The sequence below is a fragment of the Sus scrofa genome, chromosome 13 (genome assembly GCF_054392235.1).
Source record: "Sus scrofa isolate SSC_HxYL_T2T_F1_AM1 chromosome 13, Sscrofa_HxYL_maternal_Yorkshire_Landrace_v2.0, whole genome shotgun sequence".
Taxonomy (NCBI): domain Eukaryota; kingdom Metazoa; phylum Chordata; class Mammalia; order Artiodactyla; family Suidae; genus Sus; species Sus scrofa.
In genome coordinates, this window is record NC_139395.1 from 38,589,817 (window position 1) to 38,599,672 (window position 9,856).

General features: G+C 42.0%; 1 long non-coding RNA gene across 1 annotated transcript; it reads left to right on the forward strand.

Moving 5' to 3' along the window:
* Nucleotides 1-306: 306 nt before the first annotated feature.
* On the forward strand, nt 307-4,228 carry LOC106505568 (uncharacterized). Its single transcript, XR_002338214.2, has 2 exons — nt 307-397; nt 4,011-4,228. It is a non-coding gene; the product is annotated as an uncharacterized LOC106505568 (long non-coding RNA).
* The last annotated feature ends 5,628 nt before the right edge of the window (nt 4,229-9,856 follow it).

Genomic DNA, 9,856 nt, shown 5'->3' on the forward strand with positions numbered 1-9,856 from the left:
GAACTCCACCACCTTCAACATTCCCTGAGTTAGTTTCTAGAAGATGCTGCCCGCTCATCAAGGAACTGGGCAGTGTTGGGCACTAGCGTGAATGAGAGTCTCTCAGGCTGCCTCACTTTGCATCCTGTGGGCTGTGTATGAGGGAAACCAGACAGGACGGAGACCAAGGCAGGGAGTTGGCAGGGACTGGAGTGGGGGCTTAGAATAGGGAGCCCAGTGGTTGATGGAGGTTGGGAGGCAGGAAGAGAAGGAGAGAATTAGGGAAAATATAGAGGAATAAAAAGAATCAAATAAGTGATGTGTTTTCTCTAGAAAAGCATCTCCTGTCTGGGATGGGCTCACCAGATGTTCCCCAGATGTTGCTGGTGATGAGAAACATCTTCCTCTGGGATCCCAAGTAAGCTCTTCCTGTTGGTGGGGAAATTCAGGGTCTGTTCCAAGGAAGGAGGGTGGGGTTTGGAGCAGCATCCATCTGTGACTGTGGGCACATACATAGGCAGAAACACACCCACACAGCCTCAGGGAATTTCTGAATACTTAGGAGAGTCTGACAGGTTTCTCAAACATTCACCATCCGTGGACCACCCAATTTTAAGTAAAAAATTACTACTACTTGTAAAAATTAAAAATTAATGATGCATTTCCACCCAAAAGACTAAAATTAAAAGGACAAGTTTAAAAAAGTACCAAATATGACAAGATTGAAAACTGACATTTATCAAACATTGTTGCTAGAAGGGTAAGTTGATACAATCCATTCGGAAAAATAATTTGGCAGTACCTACTAAGGCCAAACCCCATGATCTTGTAATTCTATTTTTTTATTTTTTTATTTTTGGCCATGCCTGTGGCATGTAGAAGTTCCCCAGCTAAGGATTGAACCCTCGCCATAGCAACGACCTGAGCCACAGCAGTGACAGTGATGGATCCTTAACCTGCTGCACCACAAGGGAACTCCCATATGATCTTGTAATTCTATCCTCAGTATATTCCCAAGAGAAAAAAAAGTGCTTATGTGCCCTGAAAGACAATGTTATGGCAGCTTTACTTGTAACAGCCTAAAACTAGAAACAACACAATGTGCAATATGAGTAAAAACAATTGTGATTTGGGAGTTCCTGTCATGGTGCAGCAAAACGAATCCAACTAGGAACCATGAGGTTGTGGGTTCGATCCCTGGCCTTGCTCAGTGGGTTAAGGATTCCAGCATTGCCGTGAGCTGTGGTGAAGATGTGGCTAGGATCTGACATGGCTGTGGCTGTGGCTGTGTCGTAGGCCGGCAGCTGTAGCTCCAATTAGACCCCTAGTCTGGGAACCTCCATATGCTGTGGGTACAGCCCTAAAAAAAGAAAAAACAATTGTGATTTATCATACAATGCGGTATTACACAACAATGAAAAAGAAAAAAACTAATTGCCTCATATAATGAATATCAAAAACATTATGTTGAATAAAAGAAGCCAAGCATAAAAGAGGAATAACTATGATTTCATTTATTTATATGAAGTTTGAAAACAGGTGGACCTAAAGCATAGTGATAGATAAATTAACTTTTGGGAATATTGATGAGGAAGGGCAATAAGAGGCTTCTGGGGGACTTTGCTGATGACACAGTGGGTTAAGGATATGGCATTGTCATTGCTGTGGCATGGGTTCAGTTTTTGGCCTGGGAACTTCTGCATGCATGGGCTTGACCAAAGTAAATACATAATTTTTTTTTTGTCTTTTTGCTATTTCTTGGGCCCCTCCCTCGGCATGTGGAGATTCCCAGGCTAGGGGTCCAATTGGAACTGTAGCCACCGGCCTATGCCAGAGCCACAGCAACTCGGGATTCGAGCCGTGTGTGCAACCTAAACCACAGCTCATGGCAACGCCAGATCGTTAACCCACTGAGCAAGGCCAGGGACCGAACCAGCAACCTCATGGTTCCTAGTCGGATTCGTTAACCACTGTGCCACGACAGGAACTCCTACATAATTAATTAATTAAAAAAAAATTTTTAAAAGAGACTTCTAGGGTACTGGAGATGTTCTGTTGTCTTTTACTAGACAATGCTTGGACAAGCATATACATATGTAAAAATTCAAGTTCTAGATTCCCGTCATGGTGTAGCAGAAACAAATCTGACTAGGAACCATGAGGTTGCGAGTTCGATCCCTGGCCTCGCTCAGTGGGTTAAGGATCCAGCGTTGCCATGAGCTGTGGCTGTGTCGTAGACTGGCAGCCGTAGCTCCTTTTCGACCCCTAGCCTGGGAACCTCCATATGCAGCAAGTGTGGCCCTAAAAAGAAAAAAAAATTTGAAGTTCTACACTTAAGGTTGAATCACTACACTACACTACGCTAGTCTTTAATAAAAGAAGGAGAGGAAGGGATGACGATCATTGTGTGTGAAATCAATGCCATTGTTCTCAGCCTTCCACCAGTAATTCTACCTCCTGACCAGTAAGAGATACCTGGGGCTCACAGGTTGTGTTCAGGTTTCTCTCCATTTCAATGAGTCTAAGAATTTTATTCCACCATGATTCTTTTTCTTTTTTCTTTTTTCTTTTTTTTTCTTTTTTTTTTTTTTTTTTTTTTTTTTTTTGTCGTTTTGCTTTTTCTAGGGCCACTCCCGAGGCATATGGAGATTCCCAGGGAAGGAGTCTAATCAGAGCCATAACCACCGGCCTACGCCAGAGCCACAGCAACTCGGGATCCGAGCCTCGTCTTCAACCTACACCACAGCTCATGGCAATGCTGCAACGCCGGATCCCCAACCACCCACTGAGTAAGGCCAGGGACCGAACCCGCAACCTCATGGTTTCTAGTCGGATTTGTTAACCACTGCGCCACAATGGGAACTCCACCACCATGATTCTTAGGTGCAAAGAGGTTGATTTTTTTTTGCATCTACGAGTTCTATAGTTTTAGCGCTTATATTCATGTCTTTTATTGATTTTGAGCAAATTTTTGTGTATAGTGTTAAGGTCAGGATCCAGCTTCATCCTTTTGCATGTGAATATCCAGTTTTCCCAGCACCAATTCTGGTTTCAAAACCAAATCAAAGCAGCTAAATCCCCAGGAGAACATCACCCTCAGTCAGCAGGGACACTCTCCCATATGCCACTTCTGAGGTTTGTCTGAGGAATGGGGATGCCTTCCTCTGTCCAGGACGGCTTGGTTCTCTGATCTGCAGCCCATGTTTTCTGATCATGGCTAACATGCCCCTAAGCATGCCTGTGGATTCACCAAGAGTAAGTGCGCTGCGATGTTTGCTTGGTTGTGGGGAGGGAAGGGAGGAGTCTTCAGTGAGGCTGAGAACAGGGACTAAGGTCCTGTTTCCTTTGGTGGCTCAAACATCCCTCTGGGGACAACCCCACCCCACTACCTTCTTCTCACCCAAATCCGGGGGAGAGTCCTGTTCCTTTCCACTTTGCCTCTTCTTCCTTTCCCTCGAAGGAACTCACCTCTCTAAGGCCCCATCCCTCCACCCAACCTAGTCCCTGAAACAAGCTAAAGCTGTGGCAGTATCAGCATCACCTGACAGCTTGTAAGATTTGCAGATTTTTGGGTCCTCTCCAGACCCCCTGAATCAGAAACTCTGGCCAGGGATCAAATCCAAGCCACAACTGCGACCTGTGCTACAGCTGCGGCAATGCTGCGTCTTTAACCACAGCAGGAACTCCTAAACTGGAAGACTTTTTAGTGTAGATCTGTGGATTGAAAATCTGAGCAGTTGAGTTCTGGGTCAAAGGATTTTGACAGATATTGCCAAATCGCCTTTCCCAAAGTTATACCAGTTTTACTCTCAGCCAATAGTATTCAAGCATGCCTGTTGCTCAACACCCTCCCTGGCACTGAGTGGTTATCAAATTTATTGATCTCTGCCAATCTGTTAGGAGAAACCAAGAGATCTTACTGTTGTAATTGCATTGCTCTAATTATGAGTGAAGTTGAGGCTCTTATAATCCATTTGCATTTCTTTCTAAACCACTGGTTTATATACTTTTCTTGTTTTGTGTTTTTTTAGGCCTTTGAGGATGAAGGAGATGAGCCTTTTTGGCAGTCACACATGTGGAACTTAATCCTGGTTTGCTTTGTAACTTGATTGATAGTATGTTTTATCATGCGAAAGTTTAACAGTTTTATGTAGCCAAAGTTCTTAGATATTTACCTTAGGGATCCTGGTTTTTGTGTGCTGCATTCCCTATCATAATATTACAATAAATTCACCTATTCTTTTCTCAAGAGTTTTATGGTCTTATTTTTAACATATAAAATCCTTTGTCCATTTGGGATTTATTTTGACTTAAGGAATGATATAGGTTTTACACTTTACTTTTCCCTCAAATGATGTTAATTTTCCTACCACCTTTCTCTTTTAATTTATTTTTTAAAATTGTTTTTATTTTTATTTTTTTTGTCTTTTTAGGGCCACACTGGAGGCAGATGGAAGTTCCCAGATTAGGGGTCGAATCAGGCTGCAGCCTATGCCACAGCAACACCAGATCCAAGCCGCACCTGTGACCTACACTGCAGCTCAGGGCAACATCAGATCCTTAGCCCACTGAGTGGGATCAGGGATCGAACCTGGGTCCTCATGTATACTAGTGGGGTTCATTACCACTGAGCCACAAGGGGAACTCCCTTCTCTTTTAATTTAAATGTCACCTTAAACAGAAATTTGTTTAAAGTTTTTTATTTTATTTTTATGGCAAATGTGCTTTGTTTATTTTTTGTATTAAAATTATAGTTGATTTAAACAGAAATTAAATTCTCATGTGTACTGGGATCTGTTTCTGTTTCTCTACCTTGGTCCACTGGGTTGTTACTACATCTCTGGGCACCAAATTACTTTACAAATTACAATTTCGTGATAGGTTTTATAATCTGAGGTATGTAGTCCCATCGTGTTATTTTTCTTTTTCAGGGTTTTCTGGGCTCCTTATTTAATTCCCCGTTTGAGTTACATATCATTTTTTGACAAGCTCCCCATGTGGCAAAAAAAAAATCCTATGAGTATCTTAATTAGAATCACATTGGGATTTCCCGTCTCGTGGCTCAGTGGTAAAGAACCCACGAACCCAGCTAGTGTCCATGAGGAAGCAAATCTGATCCCTGGCCTCTCTCAGTGGGTTAAGGATCCGGCATTGCCATGAGCTGTGGTGTAGGTCACAGATGCGGTTCAGATCCTGCGTTGCTGTGGTCACCAGCTGTGGTGCAGGCTGACAGCTGCAGCTCTGATTCAACCCCTATCCTGGGAACTTCCATGTGCCGCAGGTGCGGCCCTAAAAAGCGAAAAAAAAAAAGAATCACATTGAATTGATATTTTAATTGAGCGCTGACATTTTTATTGTATTGTGTCTTTCTATTCAACAGCTCCGGTATAAAATGTTCTCTGTATAATTTTAATATTCATCAAAGCCCTTATAATCTTTTAAATATTTTTCTGAATATTCTGTCTTTTTTATTGCTATTGTAACTGCAGTTTCTTTCTGATAAATTTTATTTTTTAAGGTAAAGGAAGGCTGCTGAATTGTGTATGTTAGCCTTAGAAACTTCTATTATCCTGAATTCTCTGATTGTCTTTAATAGTTGGGCATTTTTCAGTCACATCTTCTATTCATAATTTTGCTATTTTGTTACGGTTTTGTTTGTTTTAAGCAGAAATGGATGTGGGATATTTGTCAAATGTCTTTTTTGGCAACTACTGAGATGTTATATATAGTTCTCATTTGATCTATTAATATGGTCAATTTTATTAGAGATTCCCTAATATTGAACCAGATGTATTTCTAGAATGAACTTACTTGTATATAATGAATGATTCTTTGAAGGTACTGTTGATTTATATTTGCTAGTATTTTGACATTTTTGTACCTCGCATTCTATCATTGAATTACAATTCAGATTATCCACATTCCTTTTATTTCTTGATAGGTCCTAAGCTGATGAGGTCGATTAAAATGCATTCTTGTTTTCATTCAGTTTCTGCTTGCTTTTCATATATTGTATATATATTATTTTTCTTTGGTTTACCTTAACTCTCATATCATATTCTTTTTTTTTGACTACCCTGCAGCATATGGAATTTCCAGGCCAGGGATCAGATCCCAGCCACAGTTGTGACCTAGCTGCCACTGTTGCAACACCAGATTCTTAACCCATCGTTTGGAGCCAGGGATCGAACTTGTGTCTTACTGCTCCAGAGAAGCCACCGATTCCTGTTGCACCACATCAGGAACTCTACATATCTTATTCTTGATTTTGAAGCTATGCTCTTTGGTGCCTAGAGAGTTCTAAAAACTGCTGTCTCTCCTGTTTAACGTCCTCTTCTCTCATTTAGCATTTTTTTTCCAGCTGCACCTGCAGCATATGAAGTTCCCAGACCAGGGACTGAATCTAAGCTGAATCTGCAACCTATGCCACAGCTCAGCAATGCTGGATCCTTAACCCACTGTGCCAGGCCAGGGATTGAACCTACAATGCCTCGGTGCCATGGATCCCAGTGTGCCACAGTGGGAGCTCCTCATTTAGCATTTTTATTTTTTCTTTCTTTCTTTTTTTGGCAGCACCTGTGGCATGTGGAAGTTCCCAGGCCTGGGATCCACCCAAGTCACGGCAGTGAGAATGCCAAATCCTTAACTGCTAGGCCACCAGGGAACTCCCAGCATTTTTATTTTGAATTTGCCTTTGACTGATGGTAACATTGAAGCCTTAGTTCAGTATTTTCTTGTATACCTTGGTTTATATTTTATTTTTAACTTCTCTGAGTTATTTTCGTAAGGATGTGTCTCTTCTATACAACATACAAGAGAACCTTGTTTTATGATCATCTGTTTTATGATCCTACTATAAGTATGGGTTTATCCTATTTACATTTCCTGATATGGCATGTATTACACTTATTTCTGTCATCTTATCTTCTGTTGCTTTTTCTATTTTATTTTATATTTTGCTTTTTAGGGCCACACCTGCGGCATATGGAGGTTCCCAGGCTAAGGGTCAAATCACAGCTGTAGCTGCTGGCCACAGCCACAGCAACGCAGGATCCGAGCTTCACCTACAATCTGCACCACAGCTCACAGCAACGCCGGATCCTTAACCCACTGAGCAAGGCCAGGGATTGAACCTGCATCCTCATGGTTGCTAGCCAGATTTGTTAACTACTGAGCCATGATGGGAACTCTGCTTTTTCTATTTTAATGCTTCCTCTGTTTTCTATATGTTTTTGTTTTTGTCTTTTTAGGCTGTATCCATGGCATATGGAAGTTCCCAGGCTAGGGGTCAAATCAGAGCTGGACATGCTGGCCCACAGCCACAGTAACACGGGACCTGAGCCACTTCTGTGACCTGAACCATAGCTCACGGCAATGCCAGATCCTTAACCCACTAAGTGAGGCCAGCGATTGAACCTTCATCCTCATGGATACTAGTCGAGTTACTGCTGAGCCACGACAGGAACTATACATATGTATATTTTGGGTTTCTTTAATATATCTCTGTGTGTGCATACATGTGTTTGTATTTTTGTATGATGATTTGATGGTTTATAGTCTGTTTTTAATTTTTCTAGTGGTTGCCTTTATATTGATTTATTTCTCCACCAAGAAAAGAAAACATTCAAATATAGGGAAAAAGTCATATTCTCAAAGGCTGAGCCTTGGCACCACAGTTTTTTCTTCGAATTTTTGATAGCCTCAGAAACAAACAAACAAAACCCCCAAACAAAACAAAATCCTTGATATCCTCAACATGAAAAATGATGATAGTCTTACCCTGAAGTTTTGGCCATGTACAGCAAAAAGCTGTTGATGCCACAAACCTCATGTGAATATCTTTCCCTCAGCGGCCACCATACTTTGCCCAACAGTGTCTTTTACTTGCTGTCAATTTCTCTGCACAGTAATCTGAAAAGGCATAGTTGGAGAGGCATGAATGGAGGGCATTGACTCTTCTTGCTATTTGTGTCTACACATATCAAGATTAGGAGCCAGATTGTTTCTTGAAAGCTGGTCTTTGTGAATACAGTGGTGTGTGGTTGGTGTTCAGATGCAAGCTTGTGTCTGTGTGTGTGTGTTTTCTTTAAAATCTGATCAGTCAGCATACCAACAGATAATGGCACAATCAAAATAGGATCATTTTAGGAAAGCTTATTTACAAAGGGACTATTTACAAACATGTGGTGGTGTAGGAGCACACTAAGGGTTGGTGCAATAACCTAGATGAGCAGCAGCAGAGCTGTTACCACCCATAGGCTTGAAGGGAAAATGGGGAGGGGGGAAGGGTGGCACTAGAAAGAAAAGAACTGAGTAGAGTGGGCTGGCTGCACCAGGAGGGTCAGTATCCCCTGTTGAAGGATGCATCCAACCCACGGAGATTCAAGGCAGGAAACTAAACGACTGAAGGCCTTGATGTCATTCTGTTCCCTCTCCTTTCCCTGTTGGGGCTCCTGAAGGCTGAACCCAACTAGAAGGCGGAAGCTCATTCATCTAATCTTGCGAAGGAATTCAGTGATAAATAGAACAAAAAATCATCAAGTTAAAAAAAAGAAGAAGAACATGGCTTGGATCTGGCTATAGCTCCATTTCGACCCTTAGCCCGGGAATCTCCATATGCCACGAGTGTGGCCCCAAAGAGACCAAAAAAAAAAAAAAAAAAGGAAGAAGAAGATGGAGGAGTTCCCATCCTGGCTCAGTCTAGGATCCATGAGGATATGGGTTTGATCCCTGGCCTCACTCAGTGGATTTGATCTCTGACCTAGCTCAGTGGGATCTGGCCTTGCCATGAGCTGTGATAGAGGTCACAGACGCGGCTCAGCTCTGGCATTGCTGTGGTGTAGGGCGGCAGCCGTAGCTCTGATTCGACCCCTAGCCTGGGAACCTCCGTATGCTGCAAATGCGACCCTAAAAAAGCAAAAAAAAAAAAAAAAAAAAAAAAAAAAGGAAAAAGAAGGGGAAGAAGGAAAATAAAGCATCAGATACATTTCTCTCCTGTGTTTTTGGAAAATATGTGGTAAGCTGACACATCAGTGGTACACTCATTAGGAATGCTTTCAATGGCCAGTAATAGAATCTAGACAGTACAGTTCACTTGTGTACTCTAACAGGAAGGCTGGAAGTAGGCAGCCACTGACATTCAGTAATGTCAGTGCTAGTGTCTCTGGAATTCTCTCAGCCTTAACCTTGTGCTGGTTGCTTTATATCTGCATGATGGCTGCCCAGCTCCAGCTATCGTGACCATGGTTAAGTTAGGAAGAAGGTTAGCATGTATACTCATTAAAAAAAATTTTTTTTTCATAAATGTATCCTCAGCAGACTTTCCATCCTGTTTCATTGGCCAGAGCTGGGTCTCATGTAGCAGCAAGGGAAAGTGGGAAATGGGCTGGTCATGATTGATTTAGACCACTTCTAATTAGTTGCCTGAGACCTTGGTGCATAGATCAAAATCAGAAATCTATTATCAAAAAAGAAGGGATGGGGAGTTCCCATTGTGGGTCATCCATACAAACCCAACTAGTATCCATGAGGACACGGGTTCAATTCCCGGTCTCGCTCAGTGGGTTGAGGATCAGATATTGCCATGAGCTGTGGTGTAGGTCGGATCCTGTGTTGCTGTGGCTGTGGTGTAGGCCTGTGCCTACAGCTTCAATTTGACCCCTAGCATGGGAACTTCCATATGCCTTGGATTCAGCCCTAAAAAAGACAACAATAACAGCAACAACAACAACAACAAAAGAAGGGATGGAATAAATTCTGGATCAACAATGAACAAGACTTGCTACAAGTGGTTTGTATTCAACAATAAAGCTGATTGTCTGCTAGCACTCACTAAGGATGGCCAGTGTTCTTTCACACTATCTGCTATTGATTTTAT